This window comes from Aotus nancymaae, unplaced genomic scaffold, assembly GCF_030222135.1.
Source record: "Aotus nancymaae isolate 86718 unplaced genomic scaffold, 86718_ANA_hifiasm-v0.15.2.pri h1tg000028l, whole genome shotgun sequence".
In the NCBI taxonomy this organism is placed as follows: domain Eukaryota; kingdom Metazoa; phylum Chordata; class Mammalia; order Primates; family Aotidae; genus Aotus; species Aotus nancymaae.
In genome coordinates this window covers 2,653,899-2,679,131 of record NW_026988441.1, presented here as the reverse complement: position 1 = coordinate 2,679,131, position 25,233 = coordinate 2,653,899, and the positions used below count along the sequence as shown (strand labels likewise).

General features: G+C 44.8%; 2 pseudogenes; both read right to left on the bottom strand.

The window, feature by feature from the left end:
• LOC105734490 (zinc finger protein 813-like) overlaps nucleotides 1–12,853 on the bottom strand; it is a 28,520-nt pseudogene extending 15,667 nt beyond the window's left edge.
• Nucleotides 2,117–23,289, bottom strand: LOC110567300 (zinc finger protein 765-like; annotated as a pseudogene).
• Between the last annotated feature and the right edge of the window lie 1,944 nt (nucleotides 23,290–25,233).

Sequence of the window (25,233 nt, the reverse complement as noted above, 5' to 3'; positions counted from 1 at the left end):
ATTTATTACTGAACCCAGCCAACCAACGCATTCATAATAGATTCAGAGGGAAAAAAATATATGACATTGTCTTGTCCCAACTCAAAATGAGTTATCCATTTACAGTGTTGTTTCTTTTGGGCACTGTCCCCATAACTTTTTTGTTCTTCTTCTGTATTTTTAGTAGAGATGGGTTTCACCATTTTGTCCAGGCTGGTCTTGAACTCCTGACCTTAGGGGATTTACCCACCTAGGTTTCCCTAGTGCTGGGATTGCAGTCCTGAGCCACTGTGTCCGGCCCTGCCTTTTCATATAACATTAATGATTTCATTATTCCTCTACCCAAACTATAAGTATTCTTTTTTTTTTTTTTTGAGATGGAGTTTCACTGTTACCCAGACTGGAGTGCAATGGCGCGATCTCAGCTCACCGCAACCTCCGCCTTCTGGGTTCAAGCAATTCTCCTGCCTCAACCTCCCGAGTAGCTGGGACTACAGGCGCGCATCACCATGCCCAGCTAATTTTTGTATTTTTAGTAGAGACGGGGTTTCACCTTGTTGACCAGGATGGTCTCAATCTCTTGACCTCATGATCCACCCGCCTCAGCCTCCCAAAGTGGTAGGATTATAGGCGTGAGCCACCACGCCTGGCCTATGATAAGTATTCTTATTTAGAGACAGTATTTCACTCTGTCACCCATGCTGAAGGGCAGTGGCATGATCACAGCTCACTATAGCCTCGACCTCCTAGGCTCGTCATTCTCCCACCACAGACTCCACAGTAGCTGTGTCTGCAGATATGTACCACCATGCCCAGCTAATTGTTGTATTTTTTGTAGAGAAGGGGATTTCACTGTGTTGTCAAAGCTGGTCTTGAATACCTGGGCTCATGTGGTCCACCTGTCTCGGCCTCTGAAAATGCTGGGATTACAGGCCTGAGCCACTGCATCTGCTCTCATTCTAAATTTGATGTTTCTTCTTGTTTCAATTTTAAAAGAAATCATATGGCTTTGAAACCGTCTCTTTTCAAACTTACGTCTTATCTTTCTGAGTGCCTCAAAGTAGAGCGTGTTTAGACATGTTATAACAAATTTGTACCAGTTTATTAAGGTGCTAAAGTGTGAAACTGATGCACAATTTTCTCATAATACATATTTTTTCTTAAACTTCTTCAAGACCCCTTGTACTAGAAAACTGTATTTAAGAGGATATAAAAAGAATTGTGGATATTCAAGTGCCACTTATTTCTGGGATGCAAGGATGGTTCAACACATTCAAGCAAATCAATGTGATATACCACTTGAACAGAATGAAAGGTGAAAACCTCATCATCTCAATAGATGGGGAAAAAAGCATTTCACAAAATACAACATCCAGTCATCATAGGAATCCTAAACAACATAGAGAAGGAAATTCACCTCAACAATATAAAGACCATCCATGAAATGACCACAGCAGAAATAACCAGTCAAAAAAATGGAATGCTTTTCCTGTAGGATCTTGCATGATGTAAGAATGCTCTCACCCCTTCCATTCAATAAATACTAACGTCCTGGCCAGAGCAATTACATAGCAAAATAAATAAAACGAATCCAAATCAGAAACAAGTACAAATATATTTGTTTGAAGATGACGATCTTCTCTAGAAAATCATAGTCAACCAAATTCTACCGGAACAAATTAACACATTCAGTGTATTTGCAGAATACAATATCAGCATCAAAAATTAGTTGAATTTCCATACATTAACAATAAACAATTTTAAAAGAAAATTAAGAAAACACTTCCATTTGCTAAAGAACTTAAAGTAAGAAATACTTAGGATAAGGTCGGGCGTGGTGGCTCATGCCTGTAATCCCACCACTTTGGCAGGCCGAGGCAGGTGGATCATGAGGTCAGGAGTTCGTGACCAGCCTGACCAAAATGGTGATATTCCGTTTCTACTAAATATACAAAAATAAGCTGGGCATGGTGGCATGCATCTGTAGTTCCAGGTACTTGGGAGGCTGAGGCAGGAGAATCGCTTGAATCTGGGAGGCAGATGTTGCAGTGAGCCGAGATTGTGCCATTGCACTCCAGCCTGGAAAACAGAGCAAGACTTCATCTCAATTAAAAAAAAAAAAGAAAGAAAGAAAAAAAAAAACCAAATACTTAGGAATGAACATAAAAAGGTGAGAAGTTTGTACCTTGAAATCTCCAAACACTGATCAAAAAGATTAAAAACATCTATAAATACAACCAGATGCAGTGGCTGACATCTGTAATCCCAGCACTTTGGGAGGCCTAGGTCGGTGGATCAGGTCAGGATTCTAGACCAGCCTGACCAACATGGTGAAACCTCATTTCTACTACAAAAAAAAAAAAAAAATTAGCCAGGCATGGTGGTACCTGCCTGTAATCCCAGCTACTCAGAAGGCTGAAGCAGGAGAATTGCTTGAACCTGGCAGGCAGAGGCTGCAGTGAGCTGAGATTGTGCCATTACACTCCAGCCGGGGCAATCTGGGTGACAGAGTGAGATTCCATCTCAGGAAAAAAGAAAAGAAAAGAAAAGAAAATACATATATAGAGATACAACCCATACTGATAAATGGGAAAACTATTGTTAAATGACTATATACCCCAGTGTGATTTAGATTCAATGCAATACCCATAAAATTCCCTATCTGTTTTTGTTAAACAAAAAAACAGACTGGGCAAAGTAACTCATGTCTATTAGCCAGGCTGGTTTCAAACTCCTGACCTTAAGCAATCTAACCTTTTTGGCCTCTCAAGGTGCTGGGATTACAGGTGTGAGCTACCTGGCCCAATCCTCTTAACATAAACACTTTAATGTCAATTAATGCTTGAACTCAATGTTAAGTCAACTCAAACTCAACTCGATGCTGAACTGACTCTAACGTCACTTAATGCTTGATGGGTTGCTATACTCACTGCATTTGGAACAATTATCTCAAAAATCAAGTTTCTGATGTGCTGTAAGGAGTAAGCCTGAACTGAAGACTTTGCCACACTTAAGAGACATTTGTAAGACTTCTGCCCAATATGGATTCTCTGATGTCTAATGACTTGTGAACATGAAGTAAAGGCTTTGCCACAATCATCACACTAGTGATATTTCTCTCCTGTATGAATTCTCCTATCATTTGCATAAGATAAAGCTTGACTGAAAACCTTGCCACAATCATGACATTTGTAAGCTTTCTCTCCAGCATGAGTTGGCCTATAAACTGCAAGCAAGGTATGAATGATGTTTGAACAATCTGCCACATTTATTACACTTGTAAGATCTCTCTTCATTATGGATTTTCCAATGATTTGCAGTGGTTATAGCATTACTGAAGACTGTGACCATCATTACATTAGTAAAGCTTCCCTATACCGTGGATTGCTTGATGGTGAATAAGTGCTGACTGCCCCCTAAAGGCTTTGTCACACTCATTACACCTGTAAGGTTTCTCTCCAGAATGAAGTCTACGATGGCCTACAAGGGATGACATCTGACTGAAGGTCTTGCCACACTCACTACACTTGTAAGGTTTCTCTCCAGTGTGAAGTCTACGATGGTATGAAAAGGATGACGTGTGACTGAAGGTCTTGTCACACTTATTACACTTGTAAGATTTCTCTCCAGTATGAAGTCTACAATGGTATCCAAGAGCTGACATCTGACTGAAGGCCTTGCCGCATACATTACACTTGTAAGGTTTCTCTCCTGTATGAAATCTACGATGGCGAACAAGGGATGATGCATTAATGAAGGTCTTGCCACACTCATTACACTTGTGAGGGTTCTCTACAGTATGAAGCCTACGATGGCATACAAGGGATGATGGGTGACTGAAGGTCCTGCCACACTCATTACACTTATAAGATTTCTCTCCTCTATGAAGACTACTATGGCGTCCAAGGGATGATGGGTAATTGAAGGTCTTGCCACACTCATTACACTTGTAAGGTTTCTCTCCAGTATGAAGTCTACCATGGCATACAAGATATGATATCTGACGGAAAGTCTTGCCACACTCCTTACACTTGTAAGGTCTCTCTCCAGTATGAAGTCTACGATGGCCTACAAAGGATGATGGGTGGCTGAAGGTCTTGCCACACTCATTACACCTGTAAGGTCTCTCTCCAGTATGAAGTCTACGATGGCAGGTAAGGTATGATGCCTGACGGAAAGTCCTTCCACACTCATGACACTTGTAAGGTTTCTAACCAGTGTGACATCTACGATGGCGTTCAACGTATTGCTTCTGATTAAAGACTTTTCCACATACATCACATTCATATTGTTTCTCTCCTAAATGGATTATCTGATGTTTCCTTAAGAGTGAGCTACAATTAAGGGCTTTGCCACTCTCATTACATTGGAAAGACTTTTCTCTCATGTGTATTTCCTGTTCTTGTGTGAGTGATGAAGAATGGAGGAAATTGTTGTCATAGTTATTAGAAATGTGGGTTTGGGGCCCACAAAAAATTGTTGGGGATGCTGAAACCAAGGAAGCATCATTGATAGACTTCTCAACTTCATTACCAACTTTCCTTTTGGTCGGAAATATTTGCTGTTCAGGCAGATGCAAATTAAAGCTTAATCCAAGCTGATCTTTAATAGGCTTGTTTCCAGCATGCCTTTCGTCATACTGCTCTGTATTACTAGTCAACTTTTTCATTTTTGTCCTGGGTGCTTCATGGTTATTTCTTTCATGTTCTTGCCACTGAAACTCAAAGTCATGAATATCTTCCTCAATTTCCTGAAAGCAAAAATCTCCAGTGTGATGACTTTCGTGTGTTTCCAATGTCCCTGTGTGGAACATTTCTGTATTGCCTGGCCCTGTTGACAAGACCTTCTTCATCATGCATTTGGAAGAGATATCTAGAAAATATAAACACCAACAGGTTTCCAATTCAGCACAGAGGGCAAATGATACTGAAATGTGTAAATACAACACAAAAAAACAATACTTATTTTAAGCTTTCAAGCATTATCTCCCACGTTTAGTAACACAAAAGGAATGAGATTCTTTAATAAATAAAGGGTGATCCAATAAATCAATAAATAAGTAAACAGCAATTATGGCAATTACATGGACTTCAAATCATTTCTACAGAAGCCTATTTCCAGTATAATGAGAAAACACTGACAGGGCACCAGCACGTTTGAACCTAAAATAAGGAGTATTTTCCACTGTGACCCTCAAGTGTATACACTTTGCAAAACACATACCACTGTCACATCAATGAAGATAAAAATAAATATTCTTCCTATTGACAGCATATTTACTGTATACAAATAAATGCTAAAGGACCACACAATATGCTACACTGGTAAACAGCTACTTGAGAGCCTCAGGCACAAGAATTGCTTGAATCTGGAAGGCAGAGGTTGCAGTGAGCTGAGGTTGCACTCCTGCACTTCAGCCTGGGCGACAAGTGAGACTCTGTTTCAAGAAAAAGAAAAAAAAAAGGAAAAGAAACGTTAATACAGTATTTTTCTACACATATATCATAAAATTACCTATATCCATGCAGAACAGGCACTTGGGACATTTTTAAAACAGTTTTTTGTATTTTTATTTTTTTGAGACAGAGTCATCCTCTGTCACCCAGGATGGAGTGAAATGGTGCTATCTTGGCTCACTGTAACCTCCGCCTCCTGGGTTCAAGTGATCCTCCAGCCTCAGCCTCCTGAGTAGCTGGGATTACAGGCATGTTCCCCCATGCCTGGCTAAACTTAGTAGAGAAGAGGTATTTTTAGTAGAGATGGGGTTTCACCATGTTGGCCAGGCTGGTTTCGAACGCCTGCTCTCAAGTGATCCATCTGCCTCAGCCTCCCAAAATTCTAGGATTACAGGCATGAGCCACCACGCCTGGTGGCACTTTATGACGTAACGAGTGTGTCAGTTATATTGCATGCCACATACCAAAGAGCCATATGTAGAATCATAAAAGTTAGTAAAATTTGTAACCCATGATAAAACCGGCAAGCAAATAATAAGTACATTTATACAGCCTGCGGAATTCTAAACGATTTTCTCTGAAGAAAAAAGCCGCAATTGCTACTTACTATCAGCACCAATTTAAGAACTGAAATACATGTTAAGATCACTACCTTCTGATGTGTGAGGTTGAGAAAATACACAGCATTATAAGGAAGAAGAGTTGGGAGCACTGTCTCATGCCTGTAATCCCAGCTCTCTGGGAGGCCGAGGCGGGTGGATCTTCAGGTCAGAAGTTTGAGACCAGCGTGGCCAACATGGTGAAACCCCATCTTTACTAAAAATACAAAAAAAAATTACCTGGGAGTGGTGGCGGGCGTCTTAATCTCAGCTACAAAAAGAACTGACTAACAGTGTTGGAGGGTGCAATTATGATGTCACAACCACATTTATGTCACAGCCAGGCAATACTGCAATTCTATATATATGCATTGCCCTTACTTATCTAGTTCACTACGCATAAAATATAAAACATAGAATGTACACTGGGAAAATTTATAAACTGAATCAGAGAAAACATGATATAAAACAAATTGCACATTAAAAACAAAAAATAGGACGTAGACTCCCTGGTCTGAATGTTCATACTGGCCAAAAGCCATGTTCAGAGTTCTTACTCTCCAATAGGATGGTCCTGCAGATTCAGCCTTTGAGAGAATTTGGTCAAGGGTGTTGACTACTCGTGGACAGGACGAGCGCTTCTTTTGTTTTTTATTTTGTCTTTTTGAGGTGGAGTTTCGCTTCTGTTGCCCGGGCTGGAGTGCAATGGCACGATCTCAGCTTACTGCAACCTCAGACTTCCTGGTTTACGTGATTCTCCTGCCCCAGCCTCCTGAATAGATGAGATTACAGGCATGTGCCATCACACTCGGCGAATTTTGTATTTTCAGTAGAGACGGGGTTTCTCCATGTTGGTCAGGCCGGTCTCAAACTCCTGACCACAGGTGATCCGCCTGCCTCGGCCCCGTATGTGTTGGGATTATAGGCATGACCCACAGCATCTGGCCAGGACTAGTGCTTTTATAAAAAGAGACAGTCAAGAGCTCATTGCCTGTTCCTCTTTCCACCACGTCAGGACACAGCAGGAAGGTGGCTGGGCTCAACCACGAGAAGGTTCGCACCAGGAACCTATGTGGCTGCACCTTGCTCTTGGAGTTCCCACTTTCCAGACTCATGCAAAATAAATTTCTGTGTCTTAAGCTTCTCAGTTTAAGCTATTGCTTCTTTTCTTTTATTTTGAGACAGAGTCATGCTCTATCACCCAGGCTGGAGACAATGGTGTCTCTTTCCTGGTTCCTGTATTATTTGAAATCATATCCCTGGACTTTTAAACACAATCTCTGGAAGAAATGAGACACGAAAAGTGAAGGTGACAGACTAGCAAATGCCAAGCCCTTAAACCCTCAGGGAGCCACCATCTCAACAAAAATGTTGCATCAAAAATATCTTTGTAGGCTGGGCATGGTGGCTCACACCTGTAATCCTAGTACTTTGGGAGGCTGACGTGGGTGGATCACCTGAAGTCAGGAGTTTGAGACCAGCCTGGCCAACATGGTGAAACCTTGTCTACTAAAAATACAAAAATTATCTGGGCATGGTGGTATGTGCCCGTAATTCCAGCTATTCAGGAGGCTGAAGCTGGAGAATTGCTTGAATTCAGGAGGTGGAGGTTGCAGTGAGTCAACATGGCCTCACTGCACTCCAGCTTGGGTGACAAAACAAGACTGTGTCTCAAAAGCAAAAAAAAGCCGGGCGCGGTGGCTCAAGCCTGTAATCCCAGCACTTTGGGAGGCCGAGGCGGGTGGATCACGAGGTCAATAGATCGAGACCATCCTGGTCAACATGGTGAAACCCCGTCTCTACTAATACAAAAAATTAGCTGGGCACGGTGGCGCGTGCCTGTAATCCCAGCTACTCAGGAGGCTGAGGCAGGAGAATTGCCTGAACCCAGGAGGCGGAGATTGCGGTGAGCCGAGATCGCGCCATTGCGCTCCAGCCTGGGTATCAAGAGTGAAACTCCGTCTCAAAAAAAAAAAAAAAAAAAAAAAAAAATCTGTGGAAAATGTCTTAAAACCAGTAAGGAAGCTGCAGGATCCAATGAACACCAATGGAAAACTGAACTGAATTTGCTCATTTCTGCCCCACCTCCTCCCCACCACCGGGCAGTATGCTTCTCTTATGGTTTTCTTCTCGGAAAAAAGAAGAGTAAATCTTGCATTCACTGTTCTGGCTTGTCTGGCATTTGCCTGATGAACTGGATTCTGTCTCTATTCACTGGGCTTTTTGAAAGAAACACTGGTATAGTTTGTAAATCAGCCTGAAGGTTACCAAAAATACTACCAGGTTCTGCGGCAGGTTGGAGAAGCACATAGGCTGTAGTGCCAGGAGACTTAGGAGGGTGGAGACAGAGGGAAATGATGGGCATTGAATCATAGCAGAAACTGAAGCTTGAGATGGAGCAAGAATAAATGTCTTAGAAAAAATTAAAAATGTACACACATCCACATATATTGGAGTAAAAGCACATGCATATGACCAGAGAAGACATAACTCCAGAAAAGAACTCAGAAACCCCAGAACCTTAACCAGGCTCATTAGTAAAGGGCTCTCTTGGTTTCTAAACACTGAGAGAGGTGACTGTTCAATGACCAGAATCCAACAAAAGATTATAAGCCCCGGGAAAAGACAGGAAAGCATTGTCAAATAAAGTGAGAAATAGAACTCTCTAGACTCTGGCCCTCAAGAAATGAAGTTGTCAGAATTACCTCAAAAAAATTTGAAAGCACTGTCTTTTTTTTTTTTTTAAGACAGGGTTTCTCCATGTTGGTCAGGCTAGTCTCGAACTCCCGACCTCAGGTGATCCGCCTGCCTCAGCCTCTCAAAGTGCTGGGATTATAGGCGTGAGCCACCGTGCCCAGCCGAAAGCACTGTCTTAAAGACACTCGGTGAACAGGAAACAGAAGTAGTAAACTAAAGAAAGTCAAGAGACAAATACATAAACAAAATGTGAATTTCAACAGAGACAAACTATCATAAAAAGATGAAATGTATTCAGGAGCTGCAACATAAGAAATACATTGAAAATTTTGCCAGAATTATTTTAAAGCAGAGCAAATGAGGAAGAAGAAAGAATGAGCAGACATCAAGACAGGTTCGTGAAAATTACGGTGTCCAAGGATCAGAATGAATAGATAACGAAGATAACCCGATGGAGTTTCACAGACTTTTTCTTTACTGAGGGCAGGACAATGTGTACATCACAGCAGTTCCACAAAGAGAACACACAGGCTCAAAATGCTCATTTGAATTAATCATAGTGACAACATCCCACATTTGGAGAAAATAATGGATTGACAAAGTCTCGAAGTTCAACAAATTCCAACTAGAATGAACCCCAACACACCAATGAAGAGACACGTTATAAACAACTATCGAAAATTTTAAAAAGCCAACATTGTTTTGGAAAAAAAAAAAAAATACTCAACACACAAAGAATACCAAAAATCTACCTCAACATAATAAAGACCATTTAGGAGAAGCCCACGGTTACCATCACAGTGGATGGCGAAAGCCTGAAATCTCTTCCTCTAAGATCAGGAAGGAGACTAAGAAGCCTGCCTTATCTGTTTCTATTCAGCATACTACCAGAATCCTGGTCAGAGAAACTAGACAAGAAAAAGAACTAAGTGCCAGGCAGAAGAAAAAGAAACATAAAATGCTGTGTGTTCACAAAGACATACTCTGATATGTGGAAAGCACTAAAGCTTCCATGGAAAAACTGTGGAAATTATACATTTGACCAGGGATTAATATCTAGAATATGTAAGGGATTCTTATAGTTTGACAACAGAAATCAAAAAACACAATTAGAAAATGAGTCTAGGAACTGAATACACATCTCTGCAGAAATGACAGACAAATCACCAATAAGCAGAGGATCAATAAGACAAAACAAGTGAAAAACAGGACATGTAAAGAAAAACAAATCAAAACTACAATAAAGTATCACCTCAAGTGCATTAGAATATTTAGTATCCATAAGAATAGACGAGGGCCGGGCGCGGTGGCTCACGCCTGTAATCCCAGCACTTTGGGAGGCTGAGGCGGGTGGATCACGAGGTCAAGAGATCGAGACCATCCTGGTCAACATGGTGAAACCCCGTCTCTACTAAAAATACAAAAAATTAGCTGGGCATGGTGGTGCGTGCCTGTAATCCCAGCTACTCAGGAGGCTGAGGCAGGAGAATTGCTTGAACCCAGGAGGCGGAGGTTGCAGTGAGCCGAGATCGCGCCATTGCACTCCAGCCTGGGTAACAAGAGTGAAACTCCATCTCAAAAAAAAAAAAAGAATAGATGATAAGAAGTGTTGGTAAAAATGAGGAGATGTAAAAGCCTTTTGCACTGTTGCTGGGAATGGACGATGGGATAGCCCCTTTAAAAAAATGTATCACAGCCCCTCAAATAATTCATGACTGAATAAACCCATGACCCAAAAGAATTGAGACAGAGTCTCACTCTGTTGCCCAGGCTGGAGAGCAATGGCCTGATCTAGACCCACTGCAAACTCCACCTCCTACATAGCTGGGATTACAGGCACCCGCCACAATGCCCGGCTAATTATTTTTGTATTTTTAGTAGAGATGGGGTTTCTGTTGGCCAGGCTTGTCTCCAACTCCTGATCCGCCCGTCTCAGCCTTCCAAAGTGCTGGGATTATAGGCGTGAGCCAGCACACCCAGCCTAGCAGTATTATTTATAAGAGTAAAGACACGAAACCGCCGGGCGTGGTGGCTCACGCCTGTAATCCTAGCACTTTGGGAGGCTGAGATGGGTGGATCACTTGAGGTCAGGAGTTTAAAACCAGCCTGGCCAACATGGTGAAACTCCATCTTTGTAAAAAAAAAAAAAGAAAACAAAAAAAAAGACACGAAACCAATCCAGATGTTCATCAACAGATAAGCATATGAACACAATGTGGTAAACTCATACAATGGAAATACTATTCAGCCTTAAAAGCAAACTCAGATGGGGCCAGAGGCGGTGGCTCATGCTTGTAATCCCAGCACTGTGGGAATCTGAGGCAAGTGGGTCACATGAGGCCAGGTGTTCAAAACCACCCTGGCCAACATGTCGAAACTGCTGTCTGTAATAGAACTACCAAAAATTAGCTGGGCATAGTGACACATACACACACTGTTATTACATGCCTGTAATACCAGTTACTTGGTAGGCTGAGGCAATAGGATCGCTTGAACCCAGAAGGCAGAGGTTGCAGTGAGCTGAGATTGTACCACTACACTCCGCCCTGGGTGACAAAGTAAGAATCTGTCTCAAAAAAAAAAAAAAAAAAAAGAAAGAAAGGAAAGGGAAAGGGAATGGAAAAAGGAAATCAAGAGCTACTCCATGGTACAATACTCACAATGCAGTTGTCAAAAAAAAGTATGAAGACTATCACCAGAAACAGGGAGCTGAGGATTAAATAAAATAAAAACGCATTTATAATACATAGAAATGGGCAGTGCATGGTGACTCACACCTTTAATCCCAGCACTTTGGGAGGCTGAGGCAGGCAGATTGCCTGAGGTCAGGAGTTCAAGACCAGTGTGGCCAACATGGAAAAATCCCCTCTCTATTAAAAATACAAAAGCCTGTAACCTCAGCTACTTCGGGGGCTGAGGGATGAGAATCGTTTGAATTCCGGAGACAGAGGTTGCAGTGAGCCAAGATGGCACCAGTGTACTCAAGCATGGGCAACAGAGTGAGACTCTGACTCAAAGAAAAACAAAAACAAACAAAAAAAACAAATGAACAAGTTGAAAGCCACTGTGTCTTAACTGACAGTGGAATTAAAATACAGGGACCTCATTCAACCTCACAAGCTCCCTCAATAAAGCTGATGAAAACTTTATATGCTACAGGGTTGATACCACAAATTGAGCAAAGGTTTTCTTGTTAAAAATGAACAATGACACATATTGGTGTGAAAAATGTGAAATGAACAAGAGTCCAGTCAAAAGCCTCATACACATGAGGCCGTGAGCCACAATGATGGCCTCCTTTGGAGGAATTTCAAAAACACTGACCACTGCTTAGAGATGATTATTAATTTATGAAATAAACATTGTCACGGTGCCAGTGAGACACGCTTCTGTGATGCTGCTCAAAAACCAGAATAGGCCGGGTGCAGTGGCTCACGCCTGTAATCCCAGCAATCTGGGAGGCTGAGGCGGGTGGATCACCTGAGGTCAGGAGTTCGAGACCAGCTTGGACATCAATGTAAAACCCAGTATCCACTAAAAATACAAAAACTGGCCAGGCGTGGTATAATCCTAGCTACAAGGGAGGCTGAGGCAGGAAAATCACTTGAACCCGGGAGGCGGAGGTTGCAGTGAGACGAGATCACGCCATTGCACTCCATCCTGAGTGACAGAGCAAAACTCCATCTCAAAAAGAAAGAAAAAACAAAACAAAACAGCATGACAGCTGGAAACACCTGTCCGTCAGTGTCATGCTTTCCATCTCATATCCTGGACCATGCAGACAATTCTGCTCAGGGCTTCTAAGGGCATCTCTGCCTAGACAGGATGATGTTCAATCATATTAGTCAAAGCGTTCTTCATGAATTTTCTGTTTTTACGTAAAGCCACTCCATAGGAGAGTCCCTAAGAAGCTATCCATGCTCGATAGGGTCATCGCTGCAGAAAACAATGACATGTACATCAAAAGCATATATGGGGCAAAATCACAACAGAGAATACAAACCAGGGAAGAGCCAAGATAGACAAGGGAGGGACATTTTCCTCACCCACAGACTCCAGGTTCCTGTAGTTCTCCAACATCACTTCCCTACATAAAGCCCTCTGCGCAGGGGTCAGGCATTTCCACTCCGCCGAAGAGAATTCTATAACCACATCCCTGAAAGTCAAGCGTTCCTAAAATGGAAAACACATTTCAACAAAACATTATGGAGCAGTGAGTTATCACCTTCACATGAAATAAGAAAAGAGAAATTAAGTATCAATTTGATCAAAGACTGTGCTGTGACATGGTAATGTTAAGGCATTTTGAACATTTGTTCACTAAAGTGGCATTTTATTGTCCTTTTCCATGACAGATTTTAAGGTCCCCTAAGTCAATGTAGAAGTCTCAGTATTATGGACAATATAAAAAAGTTACAGGGCCGGGCACGGTGGCTCAAGCCTGTAATCCCAGCACTTTGGGAGGCCGAGGCGGGTGGATCATGAGGTCAAGAGATCGAGACCATCCTGGTCAACATGGTGAAACCCCGTCTCTACTGAAAATACAAAAAATTAGCTGGGCGTGGTGGCGCGTGCCTGTAATCCCAGCTACTCAGGAGGCTGAGGCAGGAGAATTGCATGAACCCAGGAAGCGGAGGTTGCGGTGAGTCAAGATCGCGCCATTGCACTCCAGCCTGGGTAACAAGGGTGAAACTCCGTCTCAAAAAAAAAAAAAAAAGTTACAAATAAAAACAGTGTTTTCTCTAGAGCTATGTTAGAGATTCTGTTCAACATAACACGATATTTATTATCTAGATGAGCTAAAATACAAGTGCTATTTCAGAGTCGACAAAGTCCAGTGGTTTTAAAGAAAAGAAAGTTGGCCAGGCACTGTGGCTCGCGCCTGTAATCCTAGCACTTTGGGAGGCCGAGGTGGGTGGATCACCTGAGGTCAGGAGTTCAAGACCAGCCTGGCCATCATGGTGAAACCCCATCTTTAATAAATAAATAAATAAATAAATAAATAAATAAATAAATAAATAAATAAAAGAAAGTCAGTTTCAGGTACAGTGGCTCATGCCTGTAAACCCAGCACTTTGGGAGGCCGAAGAGGGTGGATAACCTGAGGTCAGGAGTTTGAGACCAGACTGGCCAAGGTGGTGAAACCCCATCTCTACTAAAAATATAAAAATTAGCCAGCCATGGTGGCAGGAGCCTGTAATCGCTCCTACACAGGACGCTGATGCAAAAGTATCACTTGAACACGGGAGGCAGAGGTTGCAGAGAGCCAAGATTGCACCACTAGACTCTAGCCTGAGTAACAAGAGTGAAACTCCACCTCAAAAAAAAAAAAAGGAAAGTCAGAATCTAAAAACTGTCATGATCATAGCAGTAGCAATGACTGACAGTTTTGAACTCTTCCCATGTGCTAAACTCTGTTCTTCGTGCTTCCCATGTCCTCGGCCGTAAACTTACACACTGTCCCATGAGGAAAGATCTGGACTTGGAGAGGACTGCCTCACACACACTCTGGGAAAGCGGCCACAAATCAAAGAGCTAAAGCTGTCAACAAAACCCCTGAATCCAGATGCCTGGGATTCAGCTTTGAATGTCACCCCTAAGTAACACTCACAGCTTCACACCTACACTGACAGTGGTTTACCTAGTGGAGAGAAGTGAGAGAAGTCCAAGGCTGGGAACATGGAGCGCCGTACAAGGTCACTGAATAGTCACACAGGCGTGCATGCAACCCTTTATCACCCTTCTTGCTTTTGTTTCTTGGCAGAGTCTCAGTCTGTCACCCAGGGTGGAGTGCAGTGGTGTGATCTCAGCTCACTGCAACCTGTGCCTCCCGGTTCAAGTGGTTCTCTTGCCTCAGCTTCCCCGTAGTTGAAATTACAGGTGCCTGCCACCACGACCAGATAATTTCTGTATTTTTAGTAGACGTGAAGGTTTCATCATGTGGGCCTGGCTGGTCTCAAACTTCTGACCTCAAGTAATCTGCCCACTTGAGCCTCCCAAAATCCTAGCATTACAGTCATCAGCCACCACACCTGGCCAATCCTTACTTTTTTTTCTTTTTTGAGTTTAGAGTGTCACTCTGTCACCCAGGCTGCAGTGCAATGGCATGATCTTGGCTCACTACAACCACTGCTTCCTGTGTTCAAGCAATTCTCCTGCATCAGCCCCCTGATTAGCTAAGATTACAGGTGCCTGCCACCACACCTGGCTAATTTGTATTTTTATTAGAGACGGGATTTCACTATATTGGCCAGGCTGGTCAGGAGTTTGAGACCAGCCTAGCCAATACAGTGAAATCCCAGACTCGAGCTCCTGACCTCAGGTGATCCGCCCGCCTCAGCCTCCCAAAGTGCTGGGATTACAGGCGTGAGCCACGAGGTCCAGCCCAATCTTCCTTACTTTTAAGTACTGTCATAGCTGATGACCATGGAAAATACCTAACATCATTTCAATTAGTATAAAAAATAAAACTTATTTCAAATGATGCGTCTTCTACATAATCCACGGGCTTATCCATCCATGCGCTCATGCACACATCACATCACATCACATCACACACACTTGAATTAATGTCAATTTGGAGATAATAAGCAAACACCTACAGAGGGCACATCCACAGCCACTCAAGAGACTGAGGTAGAAGAACTGCTTCCATCTGGGAGGAGAGGATGCCATGAGCCGAGATCACACCAGGGCACTCCAGCCCGGGCAACAGAGACATACCCCATCTCAAAAATAAATAAATGAAAATAAAGGCGAGGCGCAGTGGCTCATGCCTGTAATTCCAGCACTTTGAGAGGATGAGTCGAGCAGATCACCTGACGTCAGGAGTTCGAGCCTGGCCAACGTGGCGAAACCCCGTCTATACTAAAAGTATAAACATCCGATCATGCTACTGCACTCCAGACTGGGCAACAAGAGTGAAAGTTCATTTCAAAAAAAAAGGAATAAAATAAATAAAAAAAGGCTGACCGTGGTGGCTGATGCCTATAATCCCAGCACTCTGTGAGGTCAAGGTGGGCAGATCACCTGAGGTCAGGAGTGTGAAACCAGCCTGGCCAACGTAGTCAAACCCCATCTCTACTAATAATACAAAAATTAGCCGGGTGTGATGGTGCTCATCTGCAGTCCCAGCTGCTCAAGAGGCTGAGACAGAAGAATCACTTGAACCTGGGAGGCAGAGGTTGCAGTGAACCAAGATTGCACCACTGCACACCAGTCTGGGTGACATAGAGGGACTCTGTCTCAAAAACATAAGTAAGTAGAAAATTTAAGAAGTGAAAACAAATACAATCTGGACAGGTCTCAAGAATCTCTAGCCAGCCTGATTGGAGAGTATCCTTCCTCACTGAAGTCAGACATCAAAAATGATGAAAGCTGGCTGATTTCTGAAATGCTGAAGTTCAAACAGAACACAACCAGACATACAAAGAGATAACAAGGATGATACCAAAGAATTAAACAGAAATTCATACAACAGAGACTTACAGGCCAAGCACAGTGTCTGACACCTGTGAGCCAAGCACTTTGGGAGGCCTAGGTGGGTGGATCACGAAGTCTGGAGTTGGAGACCAGCGTGGCAGATGATGAAACCCTGTCTCTACTAAAAATACAAAAATCAGCTGGGCACGGTGGTGAACACCTATAATCCCAGCTACTAGGGAGGCTGAGGAGGAGAATGGCTTGAACCCAGGAGGTGGAGGTTGCAGGAAGCTGAGATCGCCGCACTGCACTCTAGCCTGGGTGACAGTGTAAGACTCAGTCTCAAAACAAAAACAAAAACAGAGACTTATAGTCAGACCAAAAATTCAAAATAAGACTGGCCAACATGGTGAAACCCTGTTTCTACCAAAACTACAGAAATTCGCTGGACATGTTGGTGCACACCTGTAGTCCCAGCTACTTGGGAGGCTGAGATGGGAGGATCTCTTGAGCCTGGGATGCAGAGGCTGCAGTGCACATGGTGGTCTCTCATGTTCTCAGAGAGGGCGCTTTTGTAGCTGGGGGTGGGGAAGGAATCTTCCCAGATCTAAGAGAAGAGGAAATGTCATATACTAGCAAAATCAATCAGTTTTCTTTTTTTTTTTTGAGATGGATCCTCACTTTCTCACCAGGCTGGAGTGCAGTGGCATGACCTCAGCTCACTGCAACCTCCGCCTCCCAGGTTCCAGCGATTCTCCTGCCTCAGTCTCCCAAGTGGACTGGGACTATAGGCACATGCCACCACATCCTGCTAATTTTTGAATTTTTAGTAGAGACGGGGTTTTACCACATTGGCCAGGAGGATCTCAATCTCTTGATCTTGTGATGTGCCCGCCTTAGCCTTTCAAATTATTGGGATTACAGGCAAGAGCCACCTTGCCTGGCCTCTTTTTTTTTTTTTTTTTTTCGGATTGAGTTTCACTCTTGTTGCCTGGGTTGTAGTGCAATGGCCCAATCTCAGCTCACTGCAACCTCTGCCTCCAGAGTTCAAGCAATTCTCCTGCCTCAGTTCCCCAAGGAGCTTGCATTACAGGTGTGTGCCACCACACCTGGCTAATGTTTTGTATTTTTAGTAGAGATGGGGTTTTACCATATTGGCCAGGCTGGTCTTGAACTCCTCACCTCAGGTGATTCACCCGCCTCGGCCTCCCAAAGTTCTGGGATTATAGGCATGAGCCACTAGGCCTGGCCTCAATCAGTTTTTCAATAGCCCAACCTGCAGAAATCTTCCAGATACCTGTAGTGAAGTCAGCACACTCACAGGCAGCCAGCATGGCATTCTTGATAACAGTGAAAAACTGTGAAGGACTCACGTGTCTTTATTCAGAGAATGCTTCAAGGGGGATAAAAAAGACCAACAATCTTATTTCCTACCTTGAAAACATGGACATTTTCAAAACCTGCAGATAAAATACCACAACAAAACATTTATTATGCCAAGCTCAGTGACTCAGGCCTGTAATCCCAGTACTTTGTCAGGCCGAGGTGGGAGGATCCCTTGAGGCCAGGAGTTTGAGACCAGCCTGGCTAACATGGTGAACCTCCATCTCTACTAAAAATAAAACCATTAGCCAGGTGTGATGGCACACACCTGTAACGCAGGTATTCAATTGACTGACGACAGAGAATCATTGGAACCCTGGAAGCAGAGGTTGCAATGTGCCACTTTGCTCCAGCCTGGTGACAAAGTGAGACATTATCTCAAAAAACATCCCAAGGAAAACAAAAAACTGGCCAGGCGTAGTGGCTCGCGCCTGTAATCCCAGCACATTGGGAGGCCGAGGAGGGCAGATCACTTGAGGCCAGGAGTTCCAGACCACCCTGGCCAACGTGGTGAAACCCCATCTCTACTAAAAGTACAAAAAACTTAGCCGGGTGTAGTGGTACACACCTGTAGTCCTGGCTACTCAGGAAGCTGAGGCAGGAGAACTGCTTGTACCTAGAGGGCGGAGTCTGCAGTGAGCTGAGATTGCACCACTGCACTCCAGTCTGTGGGAGACAGCGCATTCATCAAAGAACTTTTTTCTTTTTTTAAGATGGGGTTTCACCATGTTGGTCGGGCTGGTCTTGAACTCCTGACCTCAGGTGATCCGCCCGCCTTGGCCTCCAAAGTGCTTGGATTACAGGCGTGAGCCACTATGCCTGGCCAATTCTTTTTTTTTTTTTTTTTTTAAGACAGGGTTTCACCATGTTGGCCAGGCTTGGTCTTGAACTCCTGACCTCAGGTGATCCGCCCACTTCGGCCTCCCAAAGTGCTGAGATTACAGGTGTGAGCCACCGCGCCCGGCCAAGAACTTTTTCTAAAATCTCATAATGGTGTCAGAATACATTTCGGTAGGAATTAACGCTGACCTGCAACAGAACTCTTAACAATGATTCCCCACTGAGACATGGGAACGGGTGGCAGGCTGGACAGGAAAGGAGATGCATGAATGCACTTTTTTTTGGATTTTACTACATAACACAAATATACATTGTGTGATATTTAAAATAAATCATTTCATAATAATGGGTAGAAGAATATGGCTCCATCTTCTCTAATGACAAGTTCTACTCTGGTGTAAGAGGAAACTTATGATTATTTTTATGTTAAATGTTGCTTAAGAGTTTCTGCAAAAAATCACAGTCTCTGTTGGATCAAAGTGCTGAAAATGATTTAAAGAATCCCCCTCGTCTGGGTGCGGTGGCTCACGCCTGTAATCCCAGCACTTTGGGCGGCCGAGCCGGGAGGATCACAAGGTCAGGAGTTCAAGACCAGCCTGGCCAATAGGGTGAAATCCCATCTCTACTAAAAATACAAAAATAATTAGCCAGACATGGTGGTGGGCACCTGTAGCCCTGGATACTCGGGAGGCTAAGGCAGGAGAATTGCTTGAACCTGGGAGGCGGAGGTTGAAGTGAGCTGAGATCGTGCCACTGCACTCCAGTCTAAGCACAGAGCAAGACTCCATCTCAAAAAAAAAAAAAAAAAAAAAAAAAGAATCCCCCCTGGCCAGGTGTGGTGGCTTATGCCTATAATCTCAGCACTTTGGAAGGCCAAGGCAGGTGGATCACCTGAGGTCAGAAGTTCCAGACCAGCCTAGCCAAGATGGAGAAACCCTGTCTCAACTAAAAACACAAAATTAGCCAGGCATGGTGGCATATTCCTGTAATCCCAGCTACTCAGGGGTCTGAGGCAGGAGAATCACTTGAACCCGGTAGACAAAGGTTGTGGTGAGCCAAGATCGTGCCATTGCACTCCAGCCTGGGCAAGAAGAGTGAAACTCCATCTCAAAAAAAGTAAAAATAAAAATCCCCCTCAGTTAAATATTTATATTGATATCATGTTTTAAAAGCAATGATAGAAGAAAGGATTCTCCAAGACTGATGTCTGTCTCTGCTTTCCTTTCCATTCCAGGTCATTAAAAGGGCAGAATGAAGTCTGGGAGCAGTGGCTCACACTTGTAATCCCAGCACTTTCGGAGTCCCAGGCGGGTGGATCACCAGAGTTCAGGAGTTTTGAGACCAGCCTGACTAATATGATGAAACCCTGTTTCTACTAAACAGATAACTAGCTGGGCGTGCTGGCAGACAGCTGTAGCCTCAGCTACTCGGGAGGCTGAGGCAGGAGAATTGCTTGAACTCAGGAGCCAGAGGTTGCAGTGAGCTGACAGACATTGTGCCACTGCACTCCAGCTGGCAGACAGAGGAAGACTCCACACCCGCTACCTGTGGGAAGAGGTGGCCAGGGGCAGACCCGTGTTACTTACAGTTAAATGAGTACAAGCTTGCTTTGCTTGTTATACACTGAGATTTGTGCCACAGATCATAACCAAACTATGGTGCAGTAAAATAAAAGCAGAGGTCAAGTGGTAACAGGAGGCCTATGGTAAAGCCCATCTGAGAGCATCCTGTAAGCATGGAACGCTGCAGTGTGGCTGCAAAGCAGAAAAGAAACCGCTTTGGTCCCACAAATCTTCCCAACGTAGAGTTTGTGTGAGGATCTCGTAAAGGGAGCTTAGGCAAAAGATTCTGGGAAGGAAATGCAATCTCTGCTCTTAAGACTCGGGAGGGTCTTCGCAGATGGGTGCCGGTAAGGCCAGAAAGCCTTTCAGGCAGAGACGCCAGAATGCCACGGGCTCTGCCTGTGTTCTCAGAATATGGAGCAATTCCAATTGCCCTGTGTCCACAGTGCTCGGGAGATAACACCCCTCGATGCACTGTGTGTGGTCAGACCTTACGGCACCTGTTGCCAAAGCACCTGGTTAGAAAATGGGCGGGAAAGTCTCAGTGTCCTTAGCATTTCTTGGTTTGCTATTGAATGCTGCAGACACATGCTCTCCCCCAGGCTATCTTCCTCCTCACCCCGGCTCCCCACGGCCTGCAAGATTAACAATATACCTAAGGCCAGGCGCGGTGGCTCAAGCCTGTAATCCCAGCACTTTGGGAGGCCGAGGCGGGTGGATCACGAGGTCAAGAGATCGAGACCATCCTGGTCAACATGGTGAAACCCCGTCTCTACTAATACAAAAAATTAGCTGGGCACGGTGGCGCGTGCCTGTAATCCCAGCTACTCAGGAAGGCTGAGGCAGGAGAATTGCCTGAACCCAGGAGGCGGAGGTTGCGGTGAGCCGAGATCGCGCCATTGCACTCCAGCCTGGGTATCAAGAGCGAAACTCCGTCTCAAAAAAAAAAAAAAAAAAAAAAAAAAAACAATATACCTAATAAAAGTGCTTGGAGCCCAGAGCTCAGTGCCAAGCCGGATCACCCGGAGAGTGCAACTGGAGAGTGCGTTGGATCCCTGGACCCATGCTGTAAATTCTATTCTTGTGTCTTTATTTCTTTTCTCACTCCCTTGTCACTACCAGGACATGGGGCACCCACGCACAGGGTTGGGCTGGTTCCCAACACCTACCCCCACCAAAAAAAGTACAGTGTCCAGCCAGGCTGGCTGTCTCACATTTGTAATCCCAGCAATTTGGGAGGCTGCTGAGATGGACTCAAGGCCAGGAGCTCAAGGCTATCGTGAGCTTTGATTGCACCACCATACTCCAGCCTGGACAAAACAGCAAGATCTATCTCCATGTAATAACAAATGAAAGAAACAAATGAAATAATTAGCCCGATGTCGTGGCACATGCCTGTCATCCTACCTCCTGGGGAGGCTAATGTGGGGATCACTTGACCCCAGGAGTTTGAGGCTGTTGTAAACTAGAATTGTACCATGACACTCCAGACTGGGCCACAGAGTGACACCCTGTCTCTTTAAGTAAAGAAGTTTGGCTTTAAATGCATTACAAAATTAGACACAAAATATCTCCCTTATTTGTCTCCTTTTCCAGAGTTTACCAGATATAAGTGCACATTAATGTCTAACTTTTTCTTTTTTGGAGACAGAGTTTTGCTCGTTACTCAGGCTGGAGTGCAATGGCGTGATCTGGGCTCAGCGCAACCACTGCCTCCCCAGTTCAAGCGATTCTTCTGCCTCAGCCTCCTTAGTAGCTGGAAATACAGGCATGCACCACCATGCCCAGGTGATTTTTTTTGTATTTTTGGTAGAAACCAGGGTTTCTCCATGTTGGTAAGACTGGTCTCAAACTCCCGATCTCAGGTGACCCACCTGCCTCAGCCTCCCAAAGTGCTGGGATTACAGGCATGCATCACAGTGCCCAGCCTAATGTATGACTTTCATACGTACTTTCTCTCTGATTCAGCCTACAAAGAGCTAACCTAGACGTGGCGTCTGAACAGTCCCTGCTGCCCAGCAGCACTGAACCACAGGGCCCACACTCTGCGTCCATCCACATCTGCTGAGCCCTGCCCGGGACCACGCCCAGTGCAGCCTCTACGGAAACTCATGTCACTGGGTTCTAGGAAATGGAATTTAAGTGGAGATGAGAGGCACTGAGAAAAGGCATGGGTGAGTGTGAGCACATGTGCCAGGCAGGACGCTTCAGACTCAGAACAGACTGGCTACCACAATACCTGGCTTCTCAGAAAGGAAAGATGTGGGGTGAAACCCTGCAAGAGCCAAGGCAAGGGTCGGAAGCTGCAGCCTGTTCTCATATAAATCCAGAATTAGAAAAGAGTTAGAGATACAGCTACATAGTTATTCTTGTATATAATCATATATAATCACAAAGTATCCATATGTAATCATAAATATATACAAATATATAATTGTATAATCTTTAATCTTACTAGTAAGTCTCAGGTCAAGAAGTATGGGACTGAAGTGGCGTTGGAAAAGAGGTGACCCTAAGGCAAGATGCTCTAAGCCCTCCGTCGCACCCGCATAAGGGCTGCTGGAGGACGCCTCAGCTCTGTGACAGTGTCAGCGCTGTGAAAGCGCCCGCTGTTTAGCCAGCTAGGGAAGGAGACATCCAAGATGGCCGCGACGTCTCCTCCCTCGAAGGACTGAGGAGAAAACTCTGCTCTCCCAAGCTCTTGTGGGAAGCCTGACAGCTGTCAGGGAGACCCACCGACACCCGGAGACTTCATTGTCTCCATGTGGTGCTGGGTTTCAGCGGTCACGTTCCATGTCTACTTTCAAGTTCCGCTTCTGCACCTGTTCCTCTTTTTCTTAGAAGATAAGAATTAGTAACAGTAACACAAATCTTAGTGACCTCGTTATTTCTTGACAAGTATGAAGAAAGTGCTGACGCCTTAGGTTTTCTCGCCTCGGCTTCTTCAAAGTCTTGGGCCCGTCTCCAAGACACGTGATTTACCTGACCCTGTCACTGACCACCAACACCTCATCCTACCTGCCCCTCCCTCTGCTTTGTACTCAATAAAAGTCAGAGCGTCCAGACACTCGGGGCCACTGCCGGACTTGACACTTTGGTGGGCAGTGGACCCCTGGGCCCAAACTCTGTTTTCTCTATCTCGGTGTCTTGTGTCTTTTATTTCTATAGTTTCTCATCTCCACACCAGCAGAGAGGGACTCATGGGACCCTGCAGGGCTGGACCCCACAGAGACAGACAGATGAATCCACCGACGAGTGTCACTTACCTGAGGGAGAGCCATGCCTGGCTCCTTTTCTTGCCTCTTCTGGGTGGTTTCTTCACATAACATGAGTCTTTAAAAGTCAATCCTGTATGTGAAAAATATATGAGATTTAATGTTTAGAAACCACTTGCTCCCTTTCTGTGCCAAAAGCACACACGGAGGGAAGACCTCGCCCTGTAGAAAGATGGTCCTCTGCTGCCCACTGCACCAGCGATGATGCAGGGATAAGAAAGCCCTACAGGAACACCAACAAGGGTAACTTCGACACTTCTCTCCAGATCTCACTCCCCTCCTGGAGAAGCCCACACACACGCTGCAGCAGTGGGGAGCTGGGCTGGACTGAGCTCCCCCTCAGAGCACAGATCCTGCCCTAACCAAACGCCATGCACAGCACAGCCCCCTCACCTCTCTGGAAATAACAGGCTGCTCTCAGCTCTCAGAAATGGAGGAAACTGCCGGGATGTTCAATACTGGACATAGATTAGAATCACCTGTGCCACTGGAAGTATTACTGAGGAGAGACCCCATCCTATGAGAATAGGAATCTCTGGTAAAGCAGCATAAAAGATGTACCTGCAAAATGCCTGAGCACCCTAAGGTGAAGCCAGGGTTAAGCTCCACTCACAGGGGCCAGCCCAGCAAAGCCCCACCTTTTGGCTCTGCTCTCCCTTCGGGACTTGTTCTCACCAGGGTCTAGACAGTGAACGGCAAAGAAGCAAAAAGAATCACACAGAACAGGTGAAACAGATCAGAACTGGGGTGAAGGTGGTACTACGATGTCAAATGGGGGTTGTGGGAAATCACAAAGGTTTCTACAAAGAAGGTATGAGCACAAAGACCCCGGAGACAAAGGCTGCTTGTCCCCTGCAGCTGAGGGCCAGAGAGTCCTAGGCAGAGGGACAGCCCAGGTGAAGGCCCTGAGACAGGAGCAACCTCAGCCCCAGTAACAGAAAAGAGGCCTGCGTGGCTGGAGCAGGAGTGCGGACGACACAGGTAGGAGGTGAGGTCAGAGAGGTCTTGGGAGCGCAGATCCCCAGGGATGAAGTCTTGAAACATTTTTCTCCCACAACTCAAAAGAATTTGTAAAGTACTGTATTTTCTTACTGCTTTCACGTATACGTGCCATTTTCTTTTTTTTTGAGACGGAGTTTCGCTCTTGTTTCCCAGGCTGGAGTGCAATGGCGCGATCTCGGCTCACCGCAATCTCCGCCTCCTGGGTTCAGGCAATTCTCCTGCTTCAGCTTCCTGAGTAGCTAGGATTACAGGCACGCGCCGCCATGCCCAGCTAATTTTTTGTATTTTTAGTAGAGACGGGGTTTCACCATGTTGACCAGGATGGTCTCGATCTCTTGACCTTGTGATCCACCCGCCTTGGCCTCCCAAAGTGCTGGGATTACAGGCGGGAGTCACCGTGCCCGGCCCGCAATTTTCTTTTTATATTGTAAATTATAACACTTACAAATGTAACTTATCTCCAATATTGTATTTTATTTATTCTTGAGACAGAGTTTGGCCAAGAACGCACCACTGCACTCCAGCCTGGGCGACAGAGCAAGGCTCGGTCTCAAAAAAAAAAAAAAGAAAGGAAAAGAAATGTAATTCCAAAGAATCAAAGGCTACTCTCTCTACAGCCTTCCACCTTCCATCACATCTTAGAGGGAAAGGGAAACTACCCAGGAATGGCCACCGCCAAGCACCGGCCACCCCTTCTGCATACAGCACCCATCTGCTCTGGCCTCGGGCTAATTCACCTCAGCATTTCATTGGCCAACGGCCAAATCTTTCATCCAGAAAAAAAGTGGACCATAGGACTTCAAAATAAAGACTTTAACCTTTCTCAACTTGGTAATTGGGGCCCTGGAGACGCTCGCTCAGGCCCACTCCAACCCTGTGAAGTGCTGTCTTGCTTCAGTAATCCCTGGTTTCGCCGCTTCGATCTTTTGTTACTTTGTTTGTGGGTTTTTTTTGTTTCGTTTTGTTTCAATTCTATGTTCAACAACTAAGAACCTGGACATCTCACACTCTAGGCTGC